Source organism: Cyanistes caeruleus, chromosome 1 (assembly GCF_971803275.1).
Source record: "Cyanistes caeruleus chromosome 1, bCyaCae1.hap1.1, whole genome shotgun sequence".
Taxonomy (NCBI): Eukaryota; Metazoa; Chordata; class Aves; order Passeriformes; family Paridae; genus Cyanistes; species Cyanistes caeruleus.
Genome location: NC_141701.1, coordinates 37,446,741 through 37,462,682, shown reverse-complemented (window position 1 = coordinate 37,462,682; position 15,942 = coordinate 37,446,741). Strand labels below are relative to the sequence as shown.

Here is a 15,942-nt window from a genome sequence, read left to right as displayed (position 1 = left end):
TCACAGTCATCACTAATTCCCATGAATTCAGAGAAGAGGAACCTCTGAAGCTGTATCTAAACTCAAGCAGTATATGCTTTCCAGGCAGCAGCAAAGGCCCTGAAAGCACTGGAATTTATTTTTTTTTCCCATCCTATTCTTGGCATTTCAGCACAGTGAGCACCTAGAAGGGGCTGCTGATCACTGTGCCTTGGGGAAACCCTGTGAGAAAAGTGTTTATGTCAAACAAGTCTGTAAAACTACTGCCCATGCAGAACACACTTAGTCTGGGCTGTCCTACAGTTCAGGAAAGACATGTCCTTGTTTTAACACTGTTATTACAAAGCAAGATCTTGGGGGGATATCTGTGGGCTCACAGTGCTCACAGCTCACCTTAGAGCTCTGATTCCACTGAAATCAAGCAGATGATGCTCCATTTTGCAAATAATAAGCAACGAAGCACAGTGGGATTTCCTGAAGAACTGGAGTCAAACCAGCCCTGAGACTTATGGTGCTCCTAAAGTCACTGGTGGCCCTGCTGTATTTAATTTCTGGCATTTGCGATTTTTATCTGAATAGATGTGATCTTGACATATGGCCTAATCTGTTGTTTACTTTTGAGTTTTAACAGAAACCAGTCGTTTTCATACACATTTTTTATTGCTGAGTATCTCTTTGCCCACATATCCCTCCTTGGACAAGGGGAATAGGTCAGAAAAAAACAGATGCCAAATTACGATACAGAGAGAGACATCTGCAGATACACATTTTCTTTGTTTGCCTTTTATGCTGGGGAACAAACCCTGCCTGAAGCTCTATAGTATGCAGACATCTAGTGGCTGGATAATATAATGCAATTAACATATCTTTGCAGGACACCTGTAAAAATTGTGCCCCATCATATCATCATCTGAAGGCCTGATACCTTGGGTCTGTTGAAAACAGATTCTTTGGCTCTGCAAGAACTTATTTCATTCATTGCAGCCGTAGTCACTGGTACTTTGAAATGTTCTGGCCTTATCTGAATGAATCACAAATTCATTCTAGAATTCCATTTTAAATTGTGTGGAACTGGGGTGGTCAAAATGTAAAATCGAGAAGATTCAAATTGCTGCAGCACATTCACTTAATCACAGCCTATAATTTCACACTGAGACTCATGCACTTGGTAATCATTAGTGGCTTCCCTGCCAAGAGCACACAGCTCTCAGACTCTTCTGTGTTTGCTTTTTATTTTTCTCTTGAGTAAACATCTCCTTATCTATATGAACTACTACACGTTTCTAAGCCATGAATAAATCTTTCAGCTACCTTTGATGTTCATTTTTTTTCTTTTTGCTTGGCCGCACATATGATTACCCAGCTAAAGAGACCAAGCCATTGTCAGTTTATAATCCAAGATAATGAAACTCACTTCAGACCTATAGTGCGCCAAAAAGAAAAACCCTGATATCTTCACAACATGAGGCTAAACACACATTTCTAGAACTGCTTTATACCTGCTATTTAAAATATTGCTGACATGGTGTATCATATCCAGCTGTATGTGTTCACTGACTTATCACAGCTTTCATCTGTTTCATGCTCAACACTGCCAGATGTTTACATGGAAGACACTTCAGAAAACACTGTTTGTAGTGTATGTTTATACCAAAACCTAAGGGAGAAAATGAGTTTATGTCTATGTAAGATCATGTTGTTTTTGTCTCCATCTTAGACACAAACATCACCTTTAATAATAAGCACTGGAGTTGCTTATGTGCTTGAAGCTCCAGCCTTCTCGAGTGCTTTTCTTTAGAAAAGAATGGAGTTTGTGTTTTGACTTCATTTCTTTACTGTCTTCCATCTCAGGAGATGTGGTGGAGATGGGAAGGTAACCCAGCACAGGGAATGCAGTGAACACCCAAGGTTTTGGATAAGGTTTGTTTCCAAGGACAGGCAGCCAATTCCCTGTCACTGGTGGGAAAGGTGCAGGAGAGAAGCAGTCTCAGGGAATAAGGCTGGCTGGATATGGTTTCTGATCACTGATTTGGGAGTAGGCTGTGGGCTAGTCAGCTGGTGTTACACAACCCAGAATGGATCACTTCCAACACAAGCAAGTTGAGATGGAAATGGAAAAGGAGTATTTCCAACCACATCCCTGCTAGTGAAAAGGACAGTTAAGGAAGTTTTTTATGCTGTCTTTCTTTGTTATTTTTATGTTTTCTTTTTCTTCGTTATCCAAGGCTTAAACAGCTCATTGTGTACTTTATAGGGCAAGTTCTTTCCAAGTTTATCTACTATTTCCCTTCTTTTACCCATCTTCAGCTGTTTCTCTGATATTTGGGGAGGGGAGGGCCTCTTTGGATCAAGATGATGTCAGGCTCTAGGGAAGGCCAAGAAGCAAAAAAGCTGCCTCTGTCTCTGTAAACAGCATGGGAAGGCACTAGTGAGAAGCATTTGAAGATACTGAATGGAAGAATTACAAAAAAAATTACCCAGCACTGAAAAGCAAACCTTGCATTGGAAGTAATTATCCCAGCAAATCAGGGAGAAGACTTAAGAGGTGATTTGACTACTGAGTCAATGCTGGGTTTTTAATTTGCAAATAAGGCTAAGTTAAGGTATAACAAGTTCTCCTGGACAACAACATGCATTGCAGATCCACATGAAGAATCTCTCTCTGACATGGCTGATTGCTGTGTCCTTTTCTTAGAGCTGGCATCACACAGATAATCTGTGATCAGAGAGGAATCCTCACATGATAGAGGGGAGAAGGCATATGCAAAGGGATTGTAAAGTTCTTTAACACTCCTGAAGCATTCAAACAAGTACTGTAAGAGAAAGGCTCACAAGAAAGTGATTAATGTCTTCAGAGCATGTCTCGAACAGCATTCAATATAAAAAACCTGGGGCTGTAAAATGAATAATGAGGGAAAAAGAAAAGGAACAGGACTTTAACACAAATTCATTAAGCAAAGGGAGAAACTAAATCATACAAATACCAACAGGGCTGCTGAGCATTTTATGCAAAGCATATAGTCTTCATACTGAAATATATTAACTTTAATTAGAAGTTCTACAATTCATTTTAAATTGTTTTTATTTTTTAAAATAGCTTTGGGGTTTTTTTATGTGCAGCATTCTCAAGAGATAAATACACACACAGGTATGCTTACAATGGCAGCTACAGTTTCATAAAACATATGGACATGAACACTTCCAAACACATCCTGCATGGTCTAGCCTCAGGAGGGGTAGTGGGTGGTTCTCCAGCTACCTGAGCAGGCAGCACTGATGCACCAAGGAAGAACACATCTCAAAACAAACTCCATGGCTGATGATGCCACCGTGAAACCCAGCCAAGAAAGAAAAAGCAAGCCAAAAGCTGCACTCCTTCCACAGTTCTCAACCCCTAGAGTGTTTTCTCCTTTTTCTCTACAGCCATCATTCCCACTGAGACTCACCCCATTTCTACAAAAAAGGAAGCTTCCCTTCATTCTCACCTGAGTGGATGTGACAACCATGAAAGGAATAGTTTGCCCAAGGCCATTACTGCCCCAGTGCTGTGCCCACCAGTCAAACTCAATGAAGGCGAGTCTGTGCTTATGGCAGCTGCACCCTGGCAGGGTCTGGAAAGTGCTGGTTGGTGTGATTTCTTGTGAAGCTGCATGTGCATGGATCTCCTCTCCTTGTTCCTTCTGCAGTCTCCACAAAATTGAGCTGAAATTTCTCAGTTAAATTATTTTTTTTTATGTTGCCGTGCTGTTAGGCACTTTTATCTCCTCAGCAACAGTAGTCTTCAATTACCCCCTAAGAGTCAGGAACACAGATGAGTCAACCTTTAGGATGCAGACCAGGATGCTGGCCAGAGACCACTCATTTCCTCTTAGACTCATGTCCTACCTCACATCTGTTTCCGTACACAGCCACTACCCCATTCTTGACAGCATAATGTCTGGGATCAAGCCTATCCTTTAAGCCACACCAATTTATTCCTTTTGACCTCCCAGGTATATTTCTGGACCAGGGCTAGAATTTATTATTCGTCCACCTACCTATGACTTAATTTTCACACAAAGGAAAGGTGGGAGCTGGGGGAAAAGGCAGCTTTAGGGAGGCACAGTGCTTTCCAAGAAGATCTCTAATTTGGCTAAGTGGGAGCCCAGGATCACAGCCCAACGTGCAAAGAATATTGTACTATGGTCTGGAGTCAAACTAAGAGTTTAAAGGCTCTAAATTCTTCTGAGCTACAGAAAACTATGGAGGAAAATGAAGAACACATCACATGCAGAGGGATGATCATGGACAGCAGGCATCTGCCCCAATTCACCTTCCTTCTCTCAAGAAAGAATTTCTTCCTATTCCCAATACCTTTCTACAGTTTATCACAAGCCTGTGGAACCAGCTTTTGCCTGGTGAAGCACAAAGTTGCTTTTTAAGTATTATGTCATTGATTTCGTGACCAACAAGCGTGCAATTGCTCAACATCTCTTGGAAACTTGTAATTCACATTTCTAATAAATCTCAAAAATTATGTGAAGTATTATGCCCATTAACATTTACCTTTAAAAACACTTTCAGAGAGCAAACTGATTCTAAATTTCAGTAGCTGTAGGCCTGAAGAGGATATTATTAATTTATGGCCTTCCACTACCCTCAAAACTCCCTTATCAGATTTTATGATTTCTTAAAAATATTAATACAAAGGCAGGCATGTGGAACTCCAATTGGAGAGTAGCAGAGCCTTGCCACACTCAATAAAACCTCTCATGGGTGCAGTGTAACTGAAATAATACACCAAGAGCCCTTCCTGAAAATTCCTCCCTGTGGATTCCTACCAAAACCAGAAAGACTAATTTTCCCCAACACACAATGAATGTGGGTTGACCAATGTGTAATTAGAACGGGTGTGCTTTGTGAATGAATTTGTTGTTATAATTAGATCCAGCTCTTAAGACACAGAACTGCTTTAAGTGTTTTTACCAGTGGGTTTTATTTTTCTTTCAAAGCCAAGCCTAGGAAAAAAAAACATCTGACAAGTGTTGAAACTAATTTACTAACTTTAATTCCTCAGTAGTAGTATTTATATGACTAGAATTTCGCTGCACAAGGCAATGCTTGAAAGAACAGCAAACACAGGAAGGGAGCACAGGAAAGAGAAATAATGGACTTTTTGGTGGAGACATTACATCATTTGCTTTGCAAAGCATCTGTATTTCACAGCCACGGGAGTATCAGCCAGCTCCAAGATAAGGAACATGTTTATTTACAGTAAATCTAGTTCAGATTTCATCATATTGTCAATATTTGCCATATTATTACTACAGTTCCTTTCAGTTAACACTCAGTAGTTAATAATATGTTGTATGCAAAGGGAGAAGATCTGAATGAACTGTGCATATAACCTGAGTATTATCAGGTTTGGAACATGGTTCACTCCACTTTTGAAGGGTTCGTTCATTGCCGAGTGCAAGGAGACAAAACCAGCCCTGGCAGAAAACAGTTGGCTTCCACCTCACAGAGTTTTATTTTCCCAAGATTTTAGTACCAAACCTGACAACTAAGAAAAATTATCAGGCTCCTGTCAAAAACTACAGACAGTCCAGCCAGGCCATTGCAGCAGAGACTTCTCCTGTCCTGTGGTTATGATGTGGATCAGTGGGAAGCCAGGGTCTGGTAATCAGGTGTTGGGGTTGGGCTCTGCCTGCAGCTGCCTGGGAACTATTGAAGGAAGAGGGGCAGCAGCCACATGAAGCTGCTAACATGCACATGTTGCACACTGCAGGTGGGAAGTGTGGTTTTGGCCAGCACTGGAATCTTTTTACATAGATAACAGGGTTATATTTCATTAAATGTGGGTAGGAGGTGGAGATAACCCTAAGAAATATAAGTTTCTTTAAGCCCAAGGAACAACATGCTGATTGCTACTCTGCCAAGCCCAAATGAACAGATGATCTCATGGTGGGCTGCTTGCTTTACATTTTCTGTGCATTTATTGCAGTGCATGCTACCAAGGCTTATATCCAAACAAGCACACGTTTCTGAGGTACATCCACTTACAAAGACATCAAGTGATCAGCAATATCTGGTCCCCCTCACCCAGCTCACATGCACTGTGTGGGTTTGTCCTGTTGTTTGTGCTGCCACTAACATACACAAAAATTACTCAGAGAGCTTGTAACTCATTATTCAGCAGTAGCTCTCCCCATAACCCTTGACAAAGTAGATTAAGGATGCCTTCTGACTCTGCATTTACCATTGCTTGGGAATGACTTTTTGACTGGTGATCAATCAGCTCCAAGGGAGTGGCCTCCCCTTTGTGAGCCCTCAGTTTGCATCTTCATTGTGCTCCAGACTGGAAGTTACCATCTGTGCCTCTGGGGCTCTTCCACTGACACAGATCTCTGCAATGCATCTCATGCTAGGACAGGAGACCTCACTAATAGCTAGGGTGATCAAAGCTATTGCTTCCCACATTAGTGACTCTGTCTTCCAGATCTTGCTGTTTCTCATGAATTAGAAGTTACGACGTTGACTCGCTGGTCCAGACTACCCTTGCCTTATCTTCTCTGTCAGATAAGCCATGGGTGGCCCAGCATGGCAATCCCCATGCTGTGCAGAGAGCTCAGGACATGCAGAGTAAGTCCCCAGACCACCATCCTCAGCAATGCACAGAACAAATAGAACTGTCATAATTCACAAGAGAACAAAGACTGAAAATTTTCTGCCTCAATCAAGCACTATATCGCAAAATTCCATGGCTCACCAAGTAGAAAATAATCCAGATAATTCTGTTTATTGTTATATTGGTTAATTTTACTTCATCCCAAACTGCCCTTTTTTTCAGTAATGTTCCTAGTAATGCAAATTTCATTCAGCTTTATTCAGATAAACCATGTCAAGTGCATATGTTTAGCAAAGTGCTCCTTTCTGCCAAAAAATTAATTCTGAATTTCTATAATACGCTTTGTGAACAATGTTTTTATTACCTTTGTAGAATGCATCTCTCCTCTACAGAAAATATGGTTACTGACAGCACAAGAGATGATATGGAATAAAAGTAAATCTAACATTCCAAACAATAATGAGTATTTCTACATATTAGCATTCATATCAAGCTTAAATTCAGTACTATTTGGATCACAGATGACTATTGAATGCTATGGCAAAGTAGCTATAAAAGCAACAATAATGACAATTTTAAAATAGTTAACAGTGTGAATTGGAAGATTTAATATGTTTTCTTCCTTTAATGTACAGCCCATTCCCAGAATTTTACTGGACCATGTGGACAGACCAACTGTCACAGCTGTCTATCAAGGCTGAATTAGATGAAGACAAACAATACAGGCTTTGTGGTTCAACTGAAGCAGCAGTCTCGAAAGTTTCCATTTCTCATCTGCGGGCACTGTGGGAGCATTGTCTTCCTCCTCTCTGAAAAGAGAATGGAACAATTATGTTACTGAAATTCCTCCGCAGTGGGTCTGAAAGACTGTTTATATCCAGCCAGGGAGACAGGGAAAACTAAAAGCTGGGATTTCATGACAGCAGGTGGGAGCAGTTTCAGGGTATATACTTCAGTGACATAATGGTACTGATTCTTCTCTTTTAGGGTAAAGGCAGTGCTGCAAGATTTACTAGCAATGGAGGAAATGGCAGTAAAAATGCAAAGTTAAATGCAGTGGTAAAATTATGAATTCGAAACAAAGTTTTACAATTGGCTTTCTCAATCAGTCTGGTAACTGAAACTGGTGCTCATGGTAGCAAACTTGAAAAAAATATACTGGTCACAGAGAACTTTTTACCATTTACTATTTTAGGGGCCTTACTAAGTGAAATGCTGAGTACTAGCTCTCATGGGAGTCAGGTAGGCTCAAGGGATAGAAAGCAATCACCCAATTTCTCCTAATAGCAGCAATATTCTTATTCATCAGGAGCATTAATCAATATTTGATTTCATGCAAACATGTATTCATGTGCTTTGGTATGAACTTAAGGATCACCAGTTGCCCCAGTGCTCTCAGTTCAGAACCAGTGGGTATGAGAGTGACTGCTTCATTCTGTTGTACTAATAATTTCCTTATTTTTTTCCCCTGAGTTTATTACAGTGCTAACAATAGCTCAGTGTGTACACACAAACAATCTGAAAGTGCTCTCGTGTGCAAATGGTCACCTGGGGCTACGAGTGCTTGCAGGAAGTCAACACATTCCAGAGAGTTCCCTCTGGTCCTGACAGGGGAAGGGGGTGTAGAGGTTGTCAGTGACCAGCAGCACTGCTACAAAGTCAGTGCCCATCCACAAGACAATGTATGTGATATGTATGTGATTTCCACATACTCCCTGGTTATCACTCAATAGCCCCCAAAAACCACATTGTCTGGCAGCAGCACCATTTGATGGTCCACTCGAAGAGCTTGCTACCAGCTGCCTCTCAAGGCAGGCTGTAAGCAGCGGGTTTTACACAGCACAGAGGATTCCAAGTTCTTCCTGGGGCTTGGTATGAAAGTGTAACATGAAAAAACAAAACAACCAAGTAATAATAACAAGTTATTCTCCATCTCTGGAAAAACTGTTGGCATGTTTTTCAGTGGGCTACTGATACAAGGGTGCAGGGACCAACTGCCCCTTCCCTGAAGTGAACAGAAAGTTTCCATTTCTGTGGCCAGATGGCATTGGATCAGTGAGTAAGACTGAACAATCCATGTGAGAAAGTTCAAAAGAGGCTAAAACCTTTGTGTTTCTAAGATTCCATTTAGGTAAACTAATGCTGTGACACAGTGACACTTCTTCAATCTCAATTAGTGCTAAACTAATTAAGAAAATTGTTTTACACACTGCAGTGAGTAGTACCTCTCTTCCTTCTTGGATAATCCCTCGTGTGATGTAAGGGTGATTGAGTATCTAATTACTCTTTAATTGAATGCACATTTTGTACATTTTTAGCTAGTTCAAGCTTAATGCTTTTAGTCCAAAAGTCAAAGTCAGTGAAATTAAGTTGAACTGGGATTTGATGCCTATTGTATTAATGAATTACTTTTTGAAAGGAGCCTAATTATGAGCCAGTCTGAAGTCTGGCAAAACACTGTATGCATTGGTAGTGTTGTTATCCATGTTTACACTTGTTTATTCTTGTTTAACAATAACTTTCCTACTTTCTGGTCCTCTACGGATCAAATAACTATTCCCAAAGAAAACTTTCCAGGATCAGTGTCATGAAGTGTAACTACCTTCAAAATCTTCATAATTCCCATGGTTTGGAAAAAAAAAAAAATATTAACAAGGTTAATCAAAGCTCAGAAATCAACCTCAGAATTTAAAAAAAGAAAAATCATTATTTTTCTAAGTATATTTATATCTAATTCTTTCATACAGAAATTTTATGCACCTATATTCTTTACAGAGAAAATTTTCTTGCACAAAACTGGGACAAATGGAACATTATAAATTTCATCTCAGAAACAAGGAGAAGAAGCAGGAGCAAAGATAAGGAGCAAAGCTGTTATATTTTTAAGAACCAAATGTCCCAATGTTCCTATAGCAATAGAGAGAACATATTTAAAAGAGAAGATATGAGAAAACTTCAGTGAAAAGGATTATTTTTCAAAGTCTTCCAAAAGTGTTGAGAAAGTGCAAATAAAGAGACTGGAGAAATTAAATAGGATGGCCATGATAATATGTCTTTCCATCTGATGGGGGGGAAGTAAGATGTCCCACTGCAGCAGCTTTAGGTCGAGATCAATACACAAGATCAAAACCTTTATTCTGCTGCTTAAAACTAGTCTATCTCCTTTCTGGAGAGCTTTTCCACTTCTTTTGTCTGACCATATTCCTTACCCCCATTGTCTCACAAATGTCCTATCTTTTTCTTTATGGAAGGAATCTTGCCTTCTCCTCCCTAGCATTAAGAGAAATCAAAAAGCTTTTAAAAAACAAAAGACATGGCTGACAAAACCAGTATAATACTGACAAAACACCTACACCTTCCTAAAAACAGCAGCTGAATGTACAGCCAGGCGTGGATTCAGAGTGTCTCAGAAAAGAGAACTGAGTATCTGATCAAACTTACCTTTCTTGAAACACTTTGCATTCCTTCCATTAAAAGGTTACAATTCATGAAATCAACATCAAGTTCTGCGGGCATTTAGCTACACCTAGCTAACTAAAATATATCTTTGTTTGTCTTGAGCTATGGGGATGCATAAATGTTTTTAAAGAAAGTTTTGTTGGGTGGCACTGCTCTGTCATAATCTCTGCTCTTATCCATAAAACATGGCTAACAACAGTTAGTACTGACACTCTGTTTCTTGAGTGGCAAGTATCAGTTGCAAAAACATTTTCAGTAATCCAAATAACTTGGTAGTTTCCATTGCTATTTATTTACAAAACACGTCTGTTTCCTTAGGAAGAGTTTGCATATTTTTCATTGCATTGTCTTTATCCATACGAAATAATCAGAATTCAAATTCCAATAAGAGTAAGGATCTGGGCCTATCTGGATCTTCAGTTTCAATGGAGTAATAATGTTCTGCTTAAACCTGTGTGATTTCATCCATGTAAAACAGAGTGCACTTCCAGTGCCTAACTTGTGTAACATTGGTGAAGAAGGAAAGCATATTGCAGGCTCTCTTCTCTGTATTGTACAGACATATATACCTGTCCTTCTAGTACCTTTGGTATTTGAAAGCCTATTGCATTATATTTTATATTATGCTCTACTCTCTTTTTCTAAAAATGGGTGTAGCTTTATCAATGATGATTGAAGCTTCCTACTATTTTGACACACCACTAATTTGCACCATTTTCCCCAGAAGTGAAAATACCGTGGCAGAGTTTCAATGTGTGTTCAGACTCTAACTTGCTTGTTGTGATTGCTAATGAGTATGTTATGAGGGTCTTTTATTTGACTCTGGGTTCCTGGCTACATTTTCAGTTTCCAAGTAGCAGTCTACAAACCATACATGGTTTATGGTAAGCTGCTGGGAATTACACTCTCAAAACTCTTTTTATGAAAAGTTGACAGTAACAGTGAATTATGAATAGGAAAGACTGTGATGATGATAGAAACTCACAGGTCACAAAATTTAGGAGCACTTGTCACCATGAAGTATCTTATTTGAAGCATAAGCAGGGATCTGTTTCCTAGACTACTTTATGACTTTTTAGCTTTGAAAAGGAAGCACAGTAATCTTTCCTCCTTGCTTCTTAACATTTTGACCATTTTCCATTCCTCCACAATTCCTGTATTTCTAAAAAGAGCTCAGTAAGGAACTGAACAATTTCAATATGATGGTAACACTGAAAACTCAAAATGGTTTTCTTTCTCATTTAGGTTTGATCACCTGCTATCCTGGCCTGGACACATATATACCTACTGCAGCAAGGACCAGGCTATGACTTTTGTCTGCCTCTGGCTACCAAGTCTCTACATTCTGGCCCCCAAGTCAGAGGTATGTCACATAAGCAACAAAAGTCTTTTTCTAGTCACTAATTTGAATCATCAGCAGTGGGAAAAAAATTATGCTGCTATTACAGGGTTCACTTGCAATCTCAGTGCACACCCTACTCCCTGCTAGTACAATGAAGTAGTCAAAAACAACCTCAAAAGGCACCCTTTTTCATCCATTTCTGGAGATTCTGGCTGCCTGAAGGCTCCAAAAGTTTTGTTTCCAGTAGGCCTCCGATTATGGTGTGTGGCTCACAAGCCAAAGGTGTTTTGCCCTCTGTCCTACAGTCCTGCCCTCAAGTGTAAGCACATTCTAAAGAACTCTGAAGTGGCAGCAGAAGGTTGAGCACTGGGCAAAAGACCTTAAATATAGAAGTACAATCATCAGTTTTGGTGATAACATGAAGTTCAGTTTCTTTAAAAAACTGAAACTGAACAATTAAACCAATCACCTTCTAAGCACAAACTCTAAATTCATGGAGACAAACAATGAGCAATAAAAATATCACTCACTTAGAGACAGCATAAACACTCATATTTCAACAAATCTAGGAAACTGGTGTTTGCATTTCTAAAGAACTAATGTTGATAATCTTTCTGTTGGGTTGATTTGGGTTTTTTCAAACAGGAAAATGATAAGAACAGTTGTATCTCATCCTAATGATGCATGGCTGCTGACAGCTCATTCCAGCTCTGGACCTACACAACAGGAAATGATAAAATCACCAGTGTTAGAACTTCTGCAGAGCAACTCATTTGTGAACTTCACAAATTGAAAATGCTTCTAGTCAACTGGAGTAAAGACATGAGGATTACTATTGTAAAGTCCATTAAAATAGAAATTTCACTTGAGATCTTTTAACACAGAAATACAGTCCATAGCATTCCATCACCCTTCCCATTTCTCAAAGGCAAGGTACAACTGCACGGCTGACTCTGGATTTGAATGTTCTTTCATATTCTACAGTCTGTTATCATACAATTCACAATTCCATAAAGAGGAGAGTGCACCACCCCCTGTTTAGTTCTAGTTCATTCGCACTGGCATCCCCTGTTCAATATCCTGGGAAAGGAGCAACATGATTTTGTTGCCACCAGAACTGCTCAACAGCTTCAAAAGCATTATCCATTCACAAAATGCACCAGATGCAGTCACCACATCGCCCTATCTCATTGCTGTGGAACTAGTGTTGTGTCAGTTTCTCCTTGTCTGCTCAGACTTCTCACTATCATGCAGAGTCTCTGCAGCATCAGAAATGCAGTCTCTGTTCCTCCCACCCTAAATTACACCTTCCTGTTCCCCTAACCTTGCTGTTTTAATGATGTCATTTCTTGTTTTTTTTTCTCTAATCTTGAATTTACTTCTAGGAAAACAGTCATTATATTAAACGTGTTTTTAATCTGAATTAATTTCTGCCACCATAACCTACAGGACATTGGATAAACTTGCAGATGCTTGCAGTCTGAGGTCTACCACAGATGCATGTGTATGGATAAGTGTGTATATAAACTTGTATATATAAAAATTGATGCTTTCTCAGGAATTTCTGAATCAGTCAAGAATGAAAAAATTTCAGGAGAACTTGACTAGTGTATGTATGTAGATGGAGTAGGTATGAGACCACCACATTTGGAGGATAATTATGAACACATAATAAATTGTGTCTGAGATGGGGAGTTCTGAGACAACACACTAGAGATCACATTAATTATTCTCAAAGGAAAGAAAATTAAAGTTTTTCACTTAAAAAAGAAAATATTATTCTAGCAAATTGTCTTTTAGAACAAGCTCTTACTGTCTTGTATTAAAAGATTCATGTGAATTTTAATGACTTCTGTAACAGGCAGCTATTTGACCTCCTCTTAGTAAATAGGAGCAATGCCATTTACCAACTCTGCATGGAATCATGTGTATACACCCTGGTGTATAAAGGGATGAAGACACATTGGCTTGCCAAACTGAGTTCATTATTGTTACAACATCAAGTTGATATTCAAGTATTTGAAATCAGAAGTCTTGCTCATTCGCAGATAAAGCTGACATAAAAGAGGGGAAAGGCATGTCCATCAGCTACATGTAAAGCAACAAGAATTAAAGACGGGGGTGATAAATCCATTGGAAACCACAAATAATGCTGTCTTCAGTGAAGAATGTAGCACTGGACAAGTATTTATGCATTAGAAAAGGTGGCAAAGCCCAAAATTCCAGCAAGCTTTCTGGAATAGTCACAATTCACATATTGAGAAATAGTGTGTCAGGCCTACAGCTGTCAAATAAATAGCCTTTAATGAAATGGTAGATTTAAGATTTTTGTTGTTTGATTTCTGAGAGTGGCAGCATTTGTTTTCCTTACTGTTAGGCTTTCCTGTATAACAATATTAACTATAAATCTTATTCCAAGATAATCTGAAATTATCAAGAAATAGCTCAATGACCATAGCAAGGGTTCTGTGTCAAGCAGAAAGTAAAAAAAGAAGCTAGCATCAACACTGAGGAAGTCACAATGTTATCCCTTCTATTCTTTTTCAGAAAAGGACTGGGGAGTCTTGGCAAACCTCAAGTTCAAGCTGTCAGTAATGCACCCAAGGCAACAACGAAGTTCTGCAGCTTTCTGAGCTGCACTAGGAAAACCACTGTCAGCAGGTGAAGGGAAATGCTTCTACTCAGCACTGATAGAACATCTGGAGCACTAGGTGCAGTCCTGGGTTCCCCAGTTCAGAAGAAACACAGACATACTGGAGATCAGCAACAGGCTACAATCATGCTAAGGGATTGGAGCACCTGCCATAAAAGGATGGCTGAGAAAGCTGAAACTGCCCAGCCTACAGAAAAGATGTTTCAACGGGGATTTTATCAATGTATAAATAATAAATAAAGTATTTCATAAATACTTCATGAGAACAAGTAGGGAAGATGGAACCAGACTGCATCTTCAGCTGCATCCAGTGAAAGGAGAAGAGGCAATGGGTACAAACTGAAATACAGGAAATTTCATTTTAAATTAAGAAAAACCTTTTTCCCTGCAGGAGTACACAGGTACAATTTGCTTACAGAGATTAAGGAGTCTTCATCCTTATGATATTCAAAACCCAGCTGGACACGGCTTTGTGCAACCCACTGTAGTTAACAATGCTTTGAGCAGAGGATAGAACTAATAGATCTCCAGAGGCACCTTTCAATTACAACTACCCTGTTATTTTATTGTTCTTCACTCTCTAAATCTCAACTCAATTTTTTAACCTTCCATGTCTCAAAGCAAATCTGTACTGAACTTTTCCTTCAAACTCCTTAACACCCAACTGATTCTTTCACTATGATTTAAAAAGGTTAGAATTTTTTTACATCTTTTTCAAAAGAAATGTATTTGAAAACTTCAGCAACTGCAGCAGAAGGAGGATTAAAAGGCCATCTAATGGGATGTAATTTGGATGCATGTCAAAAGCCCTACCAAAACAGAATCCAAAAGCTCATTAACCCCAAGCTATATGAGAGAGATATGTTTTTAGCAGAAAAGAAGTAGAGCCAGGAGAGGCCAACTAAATAGCAGCAAACTTTTTCTAAAACCCACTGTGTTAAAGGAAGCAGAGAAGCTACAAAGTTGTATCTGGCATCCTAGAGGCCCCCTTTAGAGCCTGGCCAAACTTTGTCTTAGAACTGGAGAGGAATATTTTGAGATCTGGGCTTTTCCATGTAAGAGGAACATTAAACAAAACCAAAAAAGTTATCTCTTTCCTTGTTATTACACACCATGTTATTCCATGTTTGTGTCAACTCTGCTTCTTACTCAACAAATTAGAAGAAATTACATCAAAAACCAACATATGCCATTTGATCATAACCCACAAAGGGGGTTCAGTTTTGTCAAGGCTTAAATCAAGGCTGAGGAGCAGATGTTCTGAAGCTCTGGGAGCATGGTGTGTATAGAGCCTGCCTTCTGATTCAGTCAAAATTAATTAGACCTTTCAAAAAACCCCTTTCTACTCCTGTGGATACACTACTGAAACATTTGTCTTCTTCTCTCCCTGACAGAGTAACAAAGTCATGGCAAAGTAACATTCCTCAAGGTTCTTTAACCGGCTTTGCCACTCTGGCTTGGAATAAAAAGAAATAACTAAAATTTTACTGACAGGAGTTCCAGCAACCTTGGCAGAGAGGCCAGTGTGTAAGAAAAGTCAGCCAGTGTGTTTGTAATTGTAATATTAAAGACATACCAGAGCTTTAAAAGGAAAGGTAATCTGTGCTTTGAAAAGCAGAAATGCTCCTCTTGAATCACTAGGAAGATGCTACCTAGAAAACTATTACTTCCCCATCTACTACTGAGTCTTAATAGCAATAGTCAGCTGATGCCAGCAATCCCAGTTTAAGGGACTTCCCTCGTTCCTGTGAAGGAAGGAATCTTTTCCAGGATTTCTGAGGTCCGTGTGAGGAGCTACTGTTCCTCAACACCTTCCTCCTGGAGAGGTGTGAGGAAATCACTACAAAGTAAGTAGGATTGTTTCCTTCCCTTTTTACCCTGTTGCATAGAAGAACTGTGAAC

General features: G+C 39.4%; 1 protein-coding gene across 3 annotated transcripts in view; it reads right to left on the bottom strand.

The window, feature by feature from the left end:
* Positions 1 to 4,935: 4,935 nt before the first annotated feature.
* Positions 4,936 to 15,942, bottom strand: part of CA8 (carbonic anhydrase 8 (inactive)) — a 49,914-nt gene continuing 38,907 nt past the window's right edge. For all 3 annotated transcript variants that reach the window (XM_086887227.1, XM_086887216.1, XM_086887206.1), the window contains one exon: positions 4,936 to 7,395. The gene's annotated coding sequence lies outside the window, so the exon portion shown is untranslated. The remainder of the gene's footprint in view (positions 7,396 to 15,942) is intronic.